The sequence below is a fragment of the Cavia porcellus genome, unplaced genomic scaffold (assembly GCF_034190915.1).
Source record: "Cavia porcellus strain 051 isolate PalLab524CR breed Dunkin Hartley unplaced genomic scaffold, mCavPor4.1 scaffold_22, whole genome shotgun sequence".
Taxonomy (NCBI): domain Eukaryota; kingdom Metazoa; phylum Chordata; class Mammalia; order Rodentia; family Caviidae; genus Cavia; species Cavia porcellus.
In genome coordinates, this window is record NW_026947505.1 from 54,967,320 (window position 1) to 54,987,236 (window position 19,917).

Here is a 19,917-nt window from a genome sequence, read left to right on the forward strand (position 1 = left end):
TGCGTTTGCTGCCAAACCCATGGTACAGTGTACTAGACTAGGCTACCGAGCTCCGCCAATCCAGATTTCCTGAAGTAGTAGAGAGGCATAGGGTAGTGGTTCACCAGTATTCCCCCAATGGAAGCAGGGCCTTAGGGGATGGCTTCTTCTCCTGGCTGGTGCTAGGCTCCCCGGATCTCTCTACTGTGGCCTCAGAAAATGGCTTCTTTCTATTAACTCCATTTGTTTGCAGATTTGGTTCAGCTCTGATATTTCTTTGCTGATTTTCTGTCTAACTGATCTATCTCTCTGTGACAATGGTGTATTGAGGTCTCCCATTACAACTTTGTTATTGCTCAGGTGATTTTCCATGTCTGTTAATAACTGTCTTATATAGCTGGGTACTCCTGTATTAGTTGCATATATACTTACGATTGTTATGGCATTTGTGCTGTCTCCAGTTCTCATTGACCCCAGTCAATCTTGTGTTATTCTTCTTCACTTCTTCTTGTAGCTGTTGTATTGATTTCTCATGGTCTCTTGCTATTTTTGAGATATCTTTCTTTTCATGATCACTACCGGAAATTCTGTCTTTAAGATCTGAAATTCTATCCTCTCCTTTGTTTAATCTGTTAATCTGCGTATAATTTCAAAAGAGATTTTAATCTCCTGGATCTCTATTTGGATCTGTTTCATGAATTTTATTTCTCTCCTATGTTGGGCATTTTTTGTTTTCATCTTTTTCTAAGTTCATCTATTCTTTTATTTGTGTCTTCGTTATTATCTTTGATTTTAAGCATCATTTCTTTTTGTACCTGAGAGATCATTTTCTCTATAGTTTTTTCCACTTGTGTTTTCTCTTCTGTTGTTATCATTTCAGAGAGTTCAGCGTTCTGCTTCCAACCTCATCCTTCTTACTGAGTTCCATGCCTGTCCTGGGTAGGCTGGTTATCTGAGGTTGTGCCCTGTCTCTGTGTCTTGCCATTCTCTACCTTGTCTTTTTTCTTTTATTTTGTCTTTTATGTTGATGCCCATCAACCTTTCAAGATACATAGCTCTAACATGAGCGTTGAGGCCTCTCTCAAGGAGCAAAGGAGATGTTCTCCAGATGTAGTTGTTTCTTTGTAGCTATTCCAAGAACCTACCTTCTTCTGGTGTTTAAGGTTCTGTGATAATGTCCATGTTATATCCCAGAGATGTGCTGTGGAGCTGATCTTGGGCTCTGGAGGTGGAGGCTGGAAGTGGTCTTCTGTCAGTGGAGTTCTCCAGAGTCCTTCTGTCTCAGGTGGGTCCACGTTACTGGTCTTGTTGATTACTTCAAAGGTGTGTGTGCATCTGGGCTACAGGCTGTTGTCCTGGGTCTTGGGGTTCCCATCAGTTTTACGTTCTTCCAGCTGGCTCTGCTGGCTCAGTGGGCGGATAATAGAGGAGGCCTGGAGTATGAACTCACTGTCTTCCAACTCGCCCACCTTCCAGGATGCAATTAGTAAAGTGTTTTACTGTTTTCAATGTTTAAAATATATATTCCCACACACACTATGTGTGTGTGTGTGTGTGTGTGTGTGTGTGTGTGTGTGTGTATTCTTAGTACCCAGGGCCTCATTCATGCTAGACAATCTCTCTACCACTGAAATCATCTCTAGATCTTTTGACTCTTTATTTTGATGCAGGATCTTGCCAAGCTGCCTAGGCTGGCCTTGAACTTGGGATTCTCCTGTTACAGCTTTCTAGATAGCTGGGATTATATATATGTCCCACCATGCCTGGCTTAGTTGTGTATATTGGTTGTAGCAGTGATTATGTGAAACTAAATGTGAACAACACTGCATAGATCTTTGCACACATCTTGTATAAAGGATTCAATACTATAAAGATGTCGGTGTCAATGTCAGTGACCAACTGATTCTCAATTCAGTTACATAAAAGCTGAAAACTTCCACTTGCTAAGCTGGATTCTTTGTGATTTCATCTTTCTTTTCATTCTAGGATCCTGGCTAATGAAGAAGCCACTCTTTAGGGGTATGATGTTCTAATGGTAAAGGGCAGATGCTCAAGGGGACTGGGGAAGACACTAAAATTAAAAAAAAATGTAAGTTTCTGCTCTAACATGGTATTGACCAGGGTTAGTCAACACAAGCGCAACACCAGTGCAGCAGAAACAAATATAGGAAAACATTGTAAGAGTGGAAATGGAACAAGTAATTATGAATGAATAGTGCAACCCGTCACACACAGATTTACTGATTCCACAGCAATATCCCACGTTTTTCATGATGCCTAATAAGTCCATTCTGATTTTTATAAAGGAAAAAAAGCCCAATTAAGTTGGATAAGACTCCAAAGATCAGAAATCACCATTTGAAATAAAACCACAGATTGTCAGGTAATATGGTACTAGCAACAGAATAGACAATGGAGCAAAACAGAATCATGCATTTGTGGAAACCCATTATAAGATATTGCTAGCAATGCAAATGACAGCAACCGTGAAGTTCAAATGCAATGTGAACATAGTCCATAGAAGATAAAATTTAAAAACTTTGGGGTCAAAAAGGATTTCTCAAAGTACATGGAATGGAGCAGAAGACATAACCAGTGAACAAACGAGGAAAAAAGAATGGTTACCAAGCATCAAAGAAATGCCACCACACCAGTAATCAGACATATACAAATTGCAGCCATTATGAGAAATCATTTCACACAGAGAAAGAGAATGTTCTCACAAAGACAACATGCTGGTGAAGATGTGGGGTGAGGGGACTGCGGATAGAGATAAAAATTGGGACAACCAATTTCAAAAACAGTTTTACATCATCTAATAAATTTTCCAATTCTACTTTTAGATACATATCCTAAAAAACATTTTTGCACTGCTTGGTGTGGTAGCGCATACCTGTAATATCAATACTCTGGGATGTAAGGCTAAGGGTCACATTTCCAAGGCCAGCCTGGACAACTTAGTGACTTAAGACCCTGTCTCAAAATAAAAACTAAAAATAAAAAGGGCTGGGAATATAGCTCAGTGCAAAAGTCTGGAGTTCAATCCACAGCCCAGCAAAAACCAAATCCTTGCACACATACATTTGAAGTAATATTAAAGCCAGATGTGGTGACACATGGCAGTAATCTCAACACTCTGGGAGACTGAGGTAAAAAATGGCAAATTTGAGCCCAGCATGGGTAACTCAAATGACTTAGCAAGACCCTGTTTTAAAATAAAAAATAAGGGCTGGGGATGCAGTGCAGTATGAAAGCCTGGAGTTCAACCCTCAGTACTGGGAAAAAATAACATTGAAAATTATTCACAGCAACATTCTTTGCAACAGCAAAAACTGGAGGTAGCCCAATGTCCAAAAATAGAATGGATAACTAAATCATGCTATATTCTTACAATGAAAAACTGTATGAGAGTGAGTATAGTGTTGTGACTCTTAGAAATACAATGCTGAGTGAAAAGTGCCAAGTTGTATAGGAATGACGCAAAATTGTTCCATTTGCAGAAAGTTCAAAAACTGCAAAAAAGAAACCACATAATGTTTAGGGACACATATATTTGTGATAAAAGAATTATGAATGCAAACATCCCAGATGGTGGTTTCCTCTGGAGGATCAGCATAACGAGGGGCACATGGAAAGCTTCTTACTTAAGTGGAAGCTGTAGCAAAGCCAGGTCCCGTGGAATGGCAGGGAGAGAAACCAGAACAGGGTACTTCATGAAGGTTAAATGTTGATGCTAACATGAAAGATAGTTTGTGCAGCGAACTCTTAAATAAACGTTGTCAGAAATGGTAACAGATTATATTATTACAAAGCAGTGAATATTATCCTTTGCATAGCAGGCTCTTTTTCATAAAGCTGAAGAAGTTAGTGGTGGGGTGCATATATGAGGCTGGCCTGATTGAGCTGGTTAGAGGAGCAAGAATAAAACTGCTGGCCTGGAGCCTTCCTCATGTAGAGGGTAATGCAGGAGACTCCTTTCATTGGTTGCTCTAAACTGCACCCATTTGGGGATAAGTAAGATGTCCAAGCAGCTCAGCCATTGCTTGTTTTGGCTTTCATGGGGCCCCCTGCCAGGAATTTCCATTAATCAAAGTCTGGGAACAAATGCAGATTAGTCAGCTCCCAGAAGCACATGCCTTACAGGTTGACTGGTGCTTTCTAGTTTTGTTTTGTTTCTTTTTTTATACCAGGGATCGAACTCAGGATCTTGTGGTACCAGGCAGGTGCTTATGCCACTGAGCTAAATCCCTGGGCTGTTTTTGTTTTTTTTTTTTTTTTTTGCGGGGGGTACCAGGAATTGAACTCACGACCTTGTACTTGCCAGGTAGGCATTTATGCCATTGAGCTAAATTCCACCCCCCCTTTTTTTTGTTCCAATTGATTGCTCTGATGGCCAACAAATATAACTTAAAACCCTGTCTCATACTGACTTTTACCGTGATGTTTTTAAAACCTCTCATGAAAACGAGGCACTCTATTCTTTGGAAGTTTATTTAAGGGATTATCTAAGAAAATTCCTTTATCTGGAAAAGTCTGAGAAAGGAACGATAGTATTAGAAAGTTCTATGCACATACCTTGCCTTTGGGAGTTCTCCTGGAGCTTGGCTGTGATTTGCCTGTAGAAGAACCTGTAGCTACAAATGGCAGAGAGGAACTGTGTTTAGATTTCCTTCACATGGGGAGCCGTGGGGCCAGGAACACTCCGAAAGCCAAAGAACACTCAAAAAAGAGAGTTTTCAGATTCTGCTAAATACAGCTACAGCTATGTCTATGTCTATGGAGGAGGAGGACACTCCCAAAGTAGTGGTGAAAATCATACACTAACCCTTCCCTCATGTGGGCAGGAACTCTTGGGATTTCTCCTGTCATATTTTCCCTGGAGGAGAAATGAAGACAAGTATCATAAGGAAATGGAGGGGCTTCTCATGTTCCTTTCCTCTAGAAAGCAGGTCTATTTAAAAGGGGATAACGAAAATCTGATTCACTAATGCTTGTCCCAAACCTCAGTTTTAGGGTTCCATCTGCCTCTTTCTCTACTTCTGTGGTTGGAGAACAGATACCTGTTCATGCCTCGTCAAAATGTTTAAATGGGTTCCATCCAATTCATTCATACTTTTGTTCAAAAATACTGCATTAAATACTTATGAAAGAGTTAAAGACATGCCACCTGCAAGTATGCCAAATTCGTATACTGATTATATCAAGGCCAAATCATGGAAGAAACTGTAACAGAGAGGGCCACTTGATTTATCTTTTCCTACGGTAATCTGTCACATATCTAGCCTGGAAAATAGTTTGGATCACCATTGTGGCTTTATTGAGTCTGAATAAACAAACTCTTTGAGGTTAACTCTTACTAAGGGGTAAGGAATATATTGGGAATCGAACTCAGGACCCTGCACTTGCCAGGCAGGCGCTGCACCACTGAGCTATATGCCTGGCCCTCCACTAGGTTTTATACCCTCAGCCCCCACCTATCTCTTGGTAACACGCTAGAATTTACTACCCTAGTCTTATGTTTAGGTAGCTCTTCTAGGTATGGCAGAAACAGTTGTGTAATAAAATAGACCAAAATACTAGAACAATGATGTATAAAGTCTGCACTGAGCACTTTTGTCTGCTCCATCTGGGACGGTTCCGACAAGCAACTTACAGTCTGTGAGTAATAACAGCTTCCTTTTTCCTTTCCAGCTCCCTTAACAAAGCTGGATCATTCATCGTTGTTGTTCATTTGCACTGAGTAGTTCCAGTGCAGTGAATTAGGTAGGGATGTGCTGAAATATCCACTTGGACAAGAGTTGAAGTTTGGAGGTTTCTTCTTCCAGTTGCCCTCTGGTTCAAATGATGCCCCCTGGCAACGCTGGGGGGGGGGAGCTAACTCCATCTCAGTTCCCTTCCCTCCCCCTTCTCGTTTCCCAAAAGTCAGCTTCAAGCCAAAGAACCTCGGCGGGGCGGGGCGGGGCGGGGCGGGCACCCCCAGGGCTTCAGCGTGTTTGTGCCGGCCGCCGCGAGGTGCTGCAGCCCCAGCTTCCAAGCCGCTCTCTGGGCGGGGCGTGGCCGCGGCGGGGGCGTGGCCGGGGCGGGGCGGGGCGGGGCGGGCCGGCCGGCAGGTAACCGAGCGGATCCCGGAGCGTGGCGGGGAGTGCGAGCTGCTGGAGGCTGTGGCGCGGGTGGCGCCCAGGCCCGGGGGCCGGCGAGCCAGCTGGAGCCCGTCGCATTCCTCCGCTCGGGCCCAGAGGTGCGGGCGCCTGGTGCGGGACCAAAGGTAAGGTGCCGCCTCGCCGAAGCCCTTGGAGAACCCCTTACTACAAGGGTGGGCGCTCCCCACTCGCCGGGCCTCCGGCGACGCTGTGGGTGACGGGCGCTGCGCCCCTGCGCCCTGGGTCGCTGGCTGCCCGAGTGGAGTGGGGACCCGGACGGAGCGCGTCGGCAGCCTCGGGAAAGCCCGGGGGTGGGGTCTCCCCGAGGTGTCTCCTTTCCGTTTTACTTCAGTTGCGACCAGAGGATGTGGAACTTTGGGCCGGGCGTGTGTGGGGAGAGAACTCTGCTCGCCGCTTTCTCTCCAGTGAGCTCCTGGAGTTTGAAGACGCTGGTGGTGGGGTCCCCAGGTTCCTCCCCCGCCGCGGTCTGCGGGCCGGAAAGAGGTCCTTGCCTATCGCCAGGCACTGCCCGCCGTCGCCTCGGTGACTTGGCTGGACCTTGTTCCCCACGTTTTGGAGGGCTGCGAAGGGGGAGGGCTGCCCCGCCCCGCCCCGCCCCGCCTCGGGAGATACATGGGACCCTGAGAGAACCCCAGCTCTTTGCAGCGTTCCTGGGTGGCAACTCCTGGAACGGGTTGTTTGGTTTGAGTTTAAACATCAATTTACCTTGCCTTGGGGGATTTAAGCGTGGCCCTTTCCGGCGCAATGTGGGGCAAGAGGAAAAGTGAAACATTATTTGTGATGCAAGAGAGACTTGAATGTTTTTCTGGTACCGGGGATCAAACTCACAACCTTGCGCTTACAAGAGCCTGTGAGCTGAATCCCAGGCCCCGAGAGACCTGAGTTTTGTAAAGCTAGTGAGAAGTGCTTTCCAGGTGAGGAGATCCATTTTGCCCGGGGTTGGGATGGGAGGGGGGTTTAGCTGGGATGAAGTCTTGATGGTACCACTTGTTTTGTGTGTGGCATTCGGAAACACACTTTTTTAAACCTGGAGGTACTGCTGTGGGAATTGAGGGAAATGATACAGCTTGGCATAGTGCTGATGTCCTTGAGTGTTAGATATTCTTGTCGTGAACCTGTTGGATGATGAAAATCATTTATATGAAGGTAGTATTTTTAAGTCATCGTAAATGGAGAAAACTTGAGAAATGAAGACAAACATACTTGTGTTTAAGATGGTCCCAAGGTGTATGTACCCATTGTTGTTCCCATCCTTAAAACTACAGTAGCAACCCTTTTCCTGCATGCAGTAGATGTGTCTCTACATGTTTAACTCCTATGTCTCCCTAGTATGTGCTTAGCATATGGTCAACGGAGAATTTTTTAAAAATTGGGAATACAAATTACAGTAGAAAATTTTCTCTCCTCCAGGCTGTCAGTGAGCAGAGGAGAGTGGGAGAGGGATGGAAGCAGGGCTGTAATCTCAGCATTCAGGGAGGCTGAGGCAAAAGGATCCCAAGTTGGAGCCCAACTTGGGGAACTTAAATGACTTGACCTGTTTCAGAATTTTAAAAAATCAAAAAGGGCTGGGACAGAGCTCAGTGCAAAGGCCTTGGATTCAGTCCCCAGTATCACTAAAAATAAAGTTTAATGAAAATTTAAGAAAGAAGATGAGGGATGGAGAGGAATTGAAGAGACTGAAAAACAAATAGCAGCACAGTTTAAGGAAGTATAAATGGATGTTGATTTCAAAATGCTAATTTGGTAATTCCTTATTCATAGTGGTACCAAAAATTTAACTTAGCCTCCCCCTTTAAGTCCATTAGCCTCTCAAAAGAAGCGTATACTCCAAACCCAAGCCAACAGCATGTAATACAACTTGGCTTAGTGACAAGGTTTACTTGGAACTCCCATGGCCCTCCCTCCCATATAGAGGAGATTCTGGTCCTGTCTCTGTAAGGTATATTTGGAGAAGCATGCCACTTACAGGTACAGATTCAAAAAGAACAGTCGAACATACATCCAAGTACCTGTCACCCCCGTAGGCGATGGGCCTTCCCCTCAAGCAACCCCTGTTCTGGATAGTGTATGGATTTAAATTTTTCCCTTGCTTTTCACATATATTTTAAATTAAGATCTCTGAGGAAGGGACATTTTCAAATAACCATTTTCCCTATAACCTAGTACATTCTGAAGTTAAAAGCAGGATATTGAAAGTAGAATGTAAACACAAAAACCTGTAAAATCTTGTTGTGCAGGGATGGTCTTGTCCATTGTCTTCAAGGTTTTGCTTGAGGTCCTGCAGCACAGACTCCAGATACGTATTGTGTCACTGTCAAGGAGGCTCTGTCGCTTTAAGCATAGCGTGAAGGCTCTAATTTTAAAAGCTTTATTTGAATCCCTAAGAATTGGGAAAACAATAATTTGTACATACACGTTTTAGAGGGTTCCCCCTCACCTTTTTTTGTACTGGGAATTGAACTCACAACCAAGGGCTTGCAAGGCAGGTGCTTATGCCGCTAAGCTAAATTCCTGGCACCCCCCCCCCCCACCGCGGCACTCTCCCCCCCCAGCACTCCCCCCCACTTTTTTTGTCTTTTTCCTTTTTATAGGTACCAGGGATCGAACTCACAACTGCCTGCTTGCAAGGCAGGCGCTTATGCCGCTGAGCTAAATCCCCAGCCCCCTTTTTTAATACACAAATTATCTAGAGGGTATGGTATGGGTTTGAAAGATTAAGCAGACTGAGAGTGACCTTTAAAAATGGTTTTAGCCTCTTTTCCTGGTTTTCATGCTAGTGTTATATTCTTTGTTTTAAGTTATTTCTTTAGGATCACACCACACTGTTTAGTGATCTTGCACAATTCTCTGACTTCTCGGTTAAGATAAAAATTCCTGGACTTGGTTTTTGGAGCCCTTGATGTCTGAGTAATTTTTTCACCATGTCTCTAGGTTGAAGCAGTTTGGTATAAACAACTAAGCAATTATATCTTGTTAAATTAGGTGCTGTTTGAAAAAATAATGCATATAAACAGAGAGAAAAGGCACTTTGTATTATTTTTAAATCACCTCAATTATTAACAGGATACATGTGCCTGTATTACTCATATCTTGCAATATCTTGTGATCCTGGGCACCACCACTCTGATTTCCTGTTGTACGTTCATTTTCCCACAGCACTTGCTTTTTGTCACAGTAAGCACTGAAAATGTGGCTTTGCAAAGCTGTGATGTCATTGCTAGGAATGTAATGGGATCTGATGCTTAAACTGACTTACTTCCAGTGGCTTCTGGAGTCCCCACCACATTTAGAAGACTGTTGCCGCTGAAATTGTCAAGTGTCTTGATTGCCTTTATGGATTTGTCACAGTTGCCAAATATCTGGTCAAGGGATGCAGAATAGTACTCTAACCTGGAAGACATTATATGAAATAAATTAGTCACAAAAGAAAAATAGTATGTGATTCCACTTACATGAAGTTCAGTACTTGGAGTAATAAAACTCATAGAGACAGAAAATGGAATGGTGATTGCCAGGAGTGGGAGTTTATATACTATTTTTGTAACTTCTGTGTGAAAGTAATAGAAAGAAAAAATTCTCAAAAGTAAAAAAAAAAATTATTAATAATGTCCTTTTATTGGACTGTATGTAATCCTAACTTAAGACACTAAGGTTAGAGACAGTACGGGGTGGCCGGGCAGCTAGAATGACATTACCTCTCTGTCTTACCTCCTCCTTTTCTCTATTTAGGGGGAAGAGATGCAAGAAATAATTGTGTTTTCTCTTACAGGAAATACCTCAGTTATTTACTAGTGGGTTGTACCATGCTGCGAATCAGTCATTAACTCTTTTAAAAAAGTAGGTTTTTTTTGGTACTAGGGATCAAACTCACAAGCTCACAATTATGAGCCATTGAGCTAAATGCGCGGCTTAAAAGTAGGGAATTTTTGACCTAGGATTCATTGGTGAACTACAAGGTCTCTGAGAGCATCTTGAAATTGCATACTTGAATAATTGCTTGTTCCATAGCTTTCATCAGATTCTCCTGGATCCCTAACTCAGGAAAAATTAGTAGGCATCACAGAACAACATGGTTTACTGAGCTTTGCCCACCCATGACAGGGTCCTCACTTGGGTGCATTGGCCTCTTTTGGTTCTCTTTTCTCCTGCCTGTTTTTTGAGGCTCTTTCTGTTCAAACCTGGAATAAGCCTGAGCAGTTCTTTTTTTCCTTAGAGCCTCTGGCCATTCACCTGGATGCCGAAAACTCCCGCTTCCATTCCTCAAGGGCCAGAAATTGCAGGTGAACAGTTTTGGAGTCCCCCATTGGGCAGATGTGGAACCAGTCTGTGCAGTCAGCCTTACAGCAGGCACATCTCTCCTCACCCTGCTCAGGCTCTAGAAAATTATGGAGTAATAATCTGTGAGGAAATAAACAGCTGTGGAAAACACATGCTGTGGTATTGAGGGCTGAAGTAGGCACTGGAGCTGTCTTTCAGTGGTAAAGCCCTTGCCTTACATGTATGTGTGAGGCTCTGAGTTTGATCCCTAGCACTGGAAAAAAATTCCTGCAGTGCTGTTTGTTTGCAGTGCCCAAACAAATCAGGACCATATTCTAGGTAAGCAAGTACTTTACCAATGAACTACTGCCCCAGCTCCTTAGGGAGAGCAAACTTAATTCTCTGGTTTATATAAATATACAGTATGTAAATAATATATAATACCTTCTACATTACTTAGTATTCAGTGATTTAGGGGAGCAATAGCATTTATACTTTAGAAAAGATGTTAATATTTACTTAATAAACAGGGGTTTCCAGTTATTGAGACTTGTTTTTGATTTATCTAAAGTGGCAAAAATGGCAATTTGCAAGACAACCCCCCCACCCCCCGTGGTACAAGTGATCAAACCCAGGGCTACAGCCCTTCTTTATTTTTTTATTTAGAGCAAATTTTCACTAAGTTGTCTAGGTGGTATTCAGACTTGTGATCCTCTTGTCACCCCTTCCCTGAGGGCTGGGATTATAAGAGTGTGCTACTAGTCCTGGACACAAGCTCTTCTTATACATAGAATCCCTCAAATTTTGCATTAATCTTACAAATCCTTTCGGGAATAATGATCTTACTTTTTTACTAGCACTTGCATATTCTGTTAAGGTAGGCTATCTGCTGTAACAAACATTTCCTAGTCAGTGTGGCTTAACAAGTGAAAGCTTGTCACTAGCTCACATAAGGCCTTAATCCTTCCAGGTTGGAACTGTTTCTGCACAGTTTTCCTTCATGTGACTCAGGCATCAAGTTTTCTTCCTTTTTGTAAGGCTGCCATCTTCAACAAGTGGCCCCAAAGTCGCTACAAGGGGGAAGAAACAGTGGAAGAGACATACCACGTTGGCTTATCACTTCTGTTCACATTCCACTAGCCAGAGCTGGTTGCACAGCACTGCCTGGACTTTAGGAGGCTGGGAGTCTCCAAACTGTTTCTGAGCCCAGTCATTTACTTTAAAGGGAAAACAACCTCACTGGTGTACAAGCAACCATCTTTTATACAAATAGGCTATTCTTCTTGCTGATCAATTGAAGGTAGCTGGCAACAGATAATTTATTTCTGATTTTCCAACAACCAAATTATTAACAACCAAATAACCAAACATCCACACAAAGGTGTGGATGAGAACTTCATATAGGAAATAATTGTATCGTAATTGCTACGTGAGCAAATATAAGTGTTATTAAGCCATCTAGGTTCAAACATTTATTTGAGAATAAAACATTTAATTTATTCAGTCATTCAACCATGTAGAGAATTGTACAATTGAGAAAGATGAAGCAGAGGAAGATTAGCAAAGGACAAGAATATGCATGTCTTAATGGTTTCTTGAACATTATCATAAGCGTTTAAAGCTACTTTAAGCTGCTGGCAGTAGGTTAGTGTGAAACCTTTTTCTCTTTCAAAACAAGTCCTTGCTGTGGAATGTGTTACATAATCACAAAATGTACATGCAATTTTTACTTATTTGCTCTTATGGGAAAGTAAACTTGTAAAATTTGAACCTGCTTATCTTTTTCACTTGAAGTCAATTTGTGGGTAGGAAAGCACCATCTGGCTGGATCCAGCATCCGACAGCTACAAATTAGAAGTATGGAGGGATTAGAAGAAAATTAAGTGAAAGATCCCAATACCCAGTTAGTCATGGCAAAACTTAAGTATTTTATATCAACTACAGTAATGTTCCATTTATCCATTAATAGGATTGAGCTGTTCCATCAAAGAAAAAAGATCCAAATAATAAAATACATGGTTTTTTTTTTGAGAATAGTCTTATTAGTTGCCAAAAGTGACCTTGAATTCCTGGGCTCAAGCTGTACTTCTACCTCAGCTTTCTGAGTAGCTGGGTCTACAAGTCTGTGCAACTGTACACATCTTTTAAGTCATATGTATATGTATGACTTCAGTCATATACACATAAATATATATGACTTAAAAGATGATAAATACTATCTGTCTATTTTTTTCCTCCCTCCCTAGACTGGGGATTGAACTCAGGGGTTTGCACAGGCTAGGCACGTACTTTGCCACTAAGCTACATCCTCAGGCCATAAGTTACACTTCTTTAAAAAGTTGTCTTATTTCATGGTTCCTGTGTATGTGTAGGGAAAAATAAGGAACACTTGATATAGGAGTAAATTGAAGAAAAGAATAATTCTCAGAAAGGGAGTTTACAACTCTGGCTTATCTAGCATCTTCAGCGTGGAACAGTAACTTTTTAGTGAAACCACAAGACAAATTTAAAGGACTGTAAGTCTTTAGAGACTATAAACTGTTGGAAGGCAAATGCATGAAATCTAAGGGTGGACAAAGGCGAGTCAGTCCAGTTTGTTATGTTGAGTCATCTGGTGTCATTTCCAGGCTGGTAAGAATATAACCATATATGTAGTTATTTGTCCCTCCTTGTTGAGAGGGCCTGAGAGACACTTGTAAATTTATGTCCTGCTTTTTGACAGAGGAAGGAAAGATAGCTTTGCTTATATCTACTTCTGCTCAGTTGTCTTCATCATAAAACATCCTTATGCCAAGTTGCATATTCTGTTACCTTTCTTTGGAATTAAAGATACGTTAGAGGGTATAGCTTAGTACCTAACATGTGTGAAGCCCTGAATTTTATCCCCAGCACTGGCAAAAAATACAACAGAATGTAGAAGCCCCTGATTCAGTCCTCAGCGGAACAAAGAGAAAAAAAAAAAATGCTACAAGAAAGGTCAACATGTAACAGCCATGAACCAAATCCAGCATACTATATATTCTTATAAATCAAGTTTTATTGGAGCACAGCTATGCTCATTCCTTTACCTACTGTCTACAAGTAGTTTTACAGTACAGTGACAGAATTGAGTAGTGAAATGGTCCACAAAACCTAAATATATTTCCAATCTATTCTTTTACAGGAAAAAGTTTGCTGAACCCTTTACTAGATACACAGTATAATACTGAGAGTAACTGTTCTCCTAGTTAGAACCTATTTAATCTCTCTGGCTTACTATTATCTTGTGGGAATAACAGAACCTATATGATATGATATTAAAATAAATAAAATCATTTTAACATTAAATTAAATGACCTTGAGCAAGTTACTAAGTTTGTCTTCCCATCAACTTTCTGTTCATTCTCCAGTTAATTTCCTTAGACCAATGCTTTTCAAACTTACCATGCTTAAAAGTTGTCTGAGGATTGCTAGCCTCACTCACTAGATTCTGATTCAGTAGGTCTGAGAAAGTACACATTTAACAAGTACCCCGACTTCTAATGCAAGTGGCCTGTGGTCCACACTCAAACTACTCAGGCCTTCTGGCAACTTGTTTTTTTATGCCCTAAAAATAGTTTGTCTGGCAGCTCTAGACATCTTGTCTCAACCAGCACGGAAACTTTGTCTGCTTGATAGGGGAACCAAGAGGGGAATGCCTGGTGGCATTAATTGTTAGCATTATCCTATAAATCAAATCACTTACTACTTTAGCTCACCTATACAAACATCTGCTGTCTTGTTTCCAAATAGAAAAAACAACAGGAAAGTTGGCAGTGGGACTTTAGCGAATGTGACATATTTACAGTGGAACTCAGTATACCTCATAATGGTGAGTAAACAACTTAAAGCTAAATTTAGCACTATCATCCTTCGTTAGTGGCTTTTTTAAAAAAATCAAGGTAAAAATTAATAGTAAAAGAAATTATGATGAGAGAAAGATCCTAAGTCCTAGTGCTTTTATAGGCACTTGAAGAATGGTGCTTATTTAATTGTGATCCTTAAAGTCTAGAATGTTTTATCTGGGGTTATGTGATGCTGAATGAATAGCTTGCTTACTGAAGTCTTTGTTTTCCTCTACATGTTGTTCAAAAACTTGGGGAAGGGCTGCCAAACCAGTAGGGAAGCCTTGGAACCTCTGGGTTTTTGTGTAATTTGGAAAAAAGTGAAACTAAAATTTAAAAGTCTCAAAACTGAAAGATAAAGCAATCAGAACCTGAAGAATCAAAACACATATGGCTTACTGTTCAGAACCACTATTTTAAAATGGAGAATCAGGGTTGGGGATATAGTTCAGTGGTAAAGCACTTGTCTAGGCTATACTAGACCCTCTGATTTGTAGTACCACAGAAAACAAAAAGTGAGGATTAGATGCTTTAAATTATTTGCATCTTTACTACTATTCTGAAATAAAATCTGGGTGTTTGAGTATAAATTAGGGCATTAAAATAAATAAATAAATTAGTACTTTTGTGTTCTAAAATAAAATACTTTATCATCCAGTGAAGGGCTTATAGCTAGAAACCTTCCTCTTGGGAGGATATAGGGAAATTGATTTTTAAAAATGCTTGCTAGTGGAGATTTAAAAGATTGCATATAGGACGATCAAAGGATTCTGGTAAGTAATGAGCTGCCTTTGCCCCCGTGGTCTTTAATATATAACTAGAATTACTAAAATTTAAAGTATATCTTCTTTGAAGGAGCCCATTATTGTTATGAAGGTAAAAATACTTTTGAAAAATGTATTCTCAAACATTTTCTAAATAAACAACCATCTTCTATTGTTAGCTCTAAATCATTGCTTTTTCTCCTCCTCCAAAATGTGTAATGGATCTAATTCATCTTTAGATGACAAAACTTTTTTCTTTTCTATTACTAAAATCTGGAGAGAAGGACATTTTGAAGAAAATGAACCTTCATTTTCTTATGCCTTTTGTTGTATCTTAAAATTTGGTTATTATTTTGATATACCAGAATCTACTTGTCTTGTTGCTTAGTGCATCCATCTTTTAAAATCCTAGACAAATTGATATTCTTCAAAATACCAATACTGTAATTACAATTTATTGGTTGTGTTAAAAATGACGTTTTTATGTATGTGAAAACAGGAAATAAAATACTGTATCCAATTTTGCCCCAGGACTTCTTATTACATCCTCTACCCCTCAACCTTTTGGAAATTCCCTTAATGTCAGAGACATTTACTTTAAAAGTGAAAGTATGAATCTTTTTCTGGGGGAGGAGGATCCAGATACCAGGAATCAAACTCACAACCTTGCACTTGCTGGACAGGTGCTTATGCCACTGAGCTGTATCCCCAGCTGAAAGAATAAATCTTAGAAACATTCAGGGTTACTCTGAATTTACTAGCCATCTGAACTGTATGGAAATCAATATCCCAGTTACATAAGACATACTTCTTAGTAGTAGTAGTGAAAGATGTTTTCAAAATGAAAACATTCCCTAATCTAAAGCCAAGAAAAGCCATGTGATACCTAATGAATTTTGTACTTAAAATAATATCAGAGGCTATTTGGGTATTTAAATGAGGAAGAAAATGTTATGTTACAGTACTAAATTTGAAAGGAAAGACCAAGTATTGATCGTAAACTACTCAAATATAAATATACAGCAGAGCTGCCTGAGCCCCACCAAATAAATGACATTTATTAAGGTTGAGTATATTGTTGAGCAAGAACTGGGGAGACAAACTGCTTGACTGTTTTCCACAAAACCAAATTTCTTTACCTGGAAAATAATTTTAATAAATTGTCTTTGAGACTGGTGACCCACTTTTAACCCCCTTATTTATTTTTATTTTTTTCTTTGAGGTTAGCATTAAGGAATCCATCTGAAAAATCCAGACCTCCATATTCAAACCTGATTGAATTACCTCATTTGCAAAAGGACAGTAAAGATGCCCTTTGTGGCATGTCTGTTTGATGAAAGGCTGGCAAACTGTAAAGAGAGGAGAGCAAGCCTGGCCGCCAGCAAGGCCTGGATTCTGATTTCATGTCTGACAGCAGCCTTTGTGCCCTCTGCCAAGTACCTTTCTACTTCGGTGGCTAAGTTTTTCTTATTTTCTTATACAGGTGACCACTGGCCAGTGTTTGAGACTAGTTTTCATTGATCCTTTACTCCCATGGATTTAAGTCATAGTGACATTGTTTTCCCTTAACAAATAACCAACATGCAAATACCCCCCGACCACCATTCTGGTGAGGAAGTAGAATTTGCCAGCTGCCCCAAAAGTGCCTGCTTGTGTCCCATCTCAATCATAACTCCCTCTCTGGCTCTAAAACTAACCATAGGCAGTCTTTGCTTTTCATGGTCTTGTGGCTATATAAAAATGGTGCTGCATACTGAAATTCTCATAAGCTACCTTAATACCAGTGGAAAATTGCTCTCGTTCTGGGACCTTTAAATTTATTTTATTTTGTTTCACATTTTTTGTGATGGGGTCTTGCTGTGTTGCTCAGACAGATGTTGACTGCCTAAGCAATCTTTGTGTCTTAGCTTCCCAAGTAGCTGGGCTTTTAGAGAGGCACCATCATGACTGGCTAAGAACGTTTAAAATTTATTATCAAAACATGAAAACGCCTCTTATTGTCTAAGTACTTAGGAAAGTAAAGAAATACTAAAATTTAGTACACTGTCCTTTAAAACATTAGCAACATTAAGAATTAAACTGTTTGAGAGCCAAGCATGGTGGTACATGCCTGTAATTGCAGCACATTGGGAGGCTGAGCAGGGGATTACAAGTTCAAATCCAGCCTGAGCAAGTTAGCAACTTAGTAAGACCCTGTCAGTAAATACAAAATAAAAAATGAGTGGGGATATCACTCCTGTAAAAGCTCCAGATTGAGTCCTCAACCCAACAAACAAAAAACCCGAACACACACAAATAATTAAACGGCTTTCTTTGTGCAAGGGTGTTTGGAACAGTGCTTGTCTTCTTTTCCTCACCATATAACGTATGACACACAGCAAGCATCTTTGGTATGCGTTGATGAATGTTTACTTTTCTTGAAGTTTGAATCCGCTTCCAACATTTTGTCCTTTGTGCTTTCAGGTTTGTGAAGTGTTTCCAAGAGTTCCTTCAATAAGTTTTTGCGTATGTCATTTATCTCAACAACTGTTCTCACTTATGTCAATAAATTCTTTTCATGGAGTTCCTCGGAGTGCACATCTAGAGTATGTGAGTGGTGGCACTGCCAACACGGCCAGCTATTCTCCTGTAACTCTTTACTTCTCATTCAGGTTTTACTTCTAGTGTTACACTTTGCACTTCAGTGGGGCACTTCCATCTTTGTTGGTCAGTTTCCTCTTTTGATTATTCCTTTTTTTTAAATGTATAATAAGTGTGTCTATCCCCAGAAGAGTAAGAGGCAACACAGATAGTACACGTATTTGCTTGGTTGTCTGTTGAACTGTGTAACAGGTGAGGAGTGATCAGTCACAGATAACTTTGAGAGACGTGTTGTGATTGGTCAGCGGTCATGATAACATTGATGAAGCTTACACTCTGCTGTTTTTCAAAAGAATATACTGTGGTGATTGAAATTTGAGCCATGTTGTTAGGGAACTGGTATAATTTAAACTGTGGAACTGAAATTGTATATATTGGAATGAAGTAAAGTGAAGACTACCTGTATGGTTCCTTTTTGTGTGTGCAGGGTTGGAAGCCAGAGCCTCACCTAAGCTTGACATGTACTCTTATCACTGAGCCAAATCCCAACCCTGTCTACATAATTCTAACCTGTACAGTAGCCACTTACTAGTTCAGGTATGCATCTTTAGGCACCATCGGTTAGTGTTGATCTTTAAATGTTTTTCATTATGTCTCTTTTAAAAAAAAACTGTGTTAGTCTACTAGCCACGAAATGGAGGGTTTAATTGACAAAAATGCATTTTCTCATGGTTCTGGAGATTAGAAGTCCAAGATCAAGGTGTCTGCAGGATTAGTTTATCCTGAGGCCTCTCTCCTGGGCAGTCCTCCTGCTATATCCTGTCTTCCTCTGCTTAGTGCAAACTGGGGATTTCTGTCTATATATCTTGAGGTTGCCAGTCAGAATGGACGAGGGCCCACTTTAATGGCCTCAGTTTAACTTTTTCGCCTGTGCGGTGGATAATCCTTAGCTTCACATGTATGAACCGTGATCTGTACCGCTAAGCTACATCCTCAATGCCAAGATTAAACAATTTTTTCTTCCCCCATATCCTTTTCCTCCTCCTACTGTGGTACTAGGGATTGAACTCAGAGTCTACATCCCTAGTCATTTTAAACTTTTTTTGCCTTGAGACAGAGTCTAGCTAATCAGGCTAGGCTCAAACTTGCATTCCTTCTGCCTCAGCCTCTCATAGTAGTAGGAGTATAAATGTGCACCACCAAACCTGGCCAAAATTAAAAATACTGTATTTTAACAGTCTTCATTCACTAGTAACAACACAGAATCATTTGTTAAAGATGTTTTGGATTCATTTATAAAGGAAGTTTCAATCACTATTAAAACATTCTAAGAATATAAGCACTTATGTACTGTATTTAGTTTAAACTTTAAAGGCTTCAGAAGTAAGTGCAACATTCAATTCAGACTCTTGTGAAGAAAGTATTTGAAGAAATGTTGTTGAATCTTTATATCTCTGAAGATTTGTCCAATAAATTGAGTGGTTGCTATACTGAGTTTTATATAGTATGGACATATCTTTAAAATGTTACTAAATGAATATTTATGTTCCACTTTACTCCCAGGCACATTAGAGCCAGTGCTAGTTTTAAAAACAAAGCGAAGGGGGTTGGCAGTGTTTATGTTCTTTTGGGATCAGGCTGTTTTGCAGAGTTAAGGTTATTGAAATGTGTAACAGAGATGGAAGAATAATAGTTTTTTACTCAGATGTGGAAATATAAGCTCCTTGTTGGCTTCTGTCTGCCTTAGAAACAAAGATGTCTCTGTGCTGCAGAGTGGATAACTGGAGTGAGGGGACTCTTCCTGGTAAAGGCATACGTGCACAGCAGTCCTAACCCGTGAGGGGCTACAATCACAGTGACCGAGCGTGATAACTAGATTGCTGTGAAATACTGCTATCCTCTTAAGTCTTGGCCTGACTGCGGATCATATGTCTGTGGTTCTGTCCTTCATGTTTAACACATAGCATTTCATTTTAGAGACAGAACAAGGTCTGTTGGAAAAGACAGTGAAAGATTTTCTTTGGGCAATTCCTATAATAGACTTAACTTTTTAAACAGATCTCTTAAGTTATTGAAACCATTTATTTATTTTTAGTGCTAGCAAGTGCTCTACTATTAGGTATACCCAACCTAAAAATATAAATTTTAATAACTGTAAAATATTTTACATGGTCATACTATAATTATATTGGTTTTCTCTTATTGGACATTTAAGAAGCATATAGAATATAATTTTTAAAAATTTACTGAAATTATGTATGCAAATGTTTTGTACTCTAGTTGATTTCTTAAAATAGTTACTAGAAATTAAAT

The 19,917-nt window shown here is 40.3% G+C and overlaps 1 protein-coding gene across 11 annotated transcripts in view; it reads left to right on the top strand.

Moving 5' to 3' along the window:
- The first annotated feature begins 6,106 nt into the window (after positions 1-6,106).
- Ankrd6 (ankyrin repeat domain 6) overlaps positions 6,107-19,917 on the top strand; it is a 193,317-nt gene continuing 179,506 nt past the window's right edge. For 8 of the 11 annotated variants that reach the window (XM_063233229.1, XM_063233230.1, XM_063233231.1 and 5 more), the window contains exon 1: positions 6,107-6,244. The gene's annotated coding sequence lies outside the window, so the exon portion shown is untranslated. Of the gene's footprint in view, positions 6,245-14,043; positions 14,248-19,917 lie in introns of those variants that run through there. The other 3 variants (XM_003467439.5, XM_063233226.1, XM_063233227.1) reach the window with 2 other exon arrangements.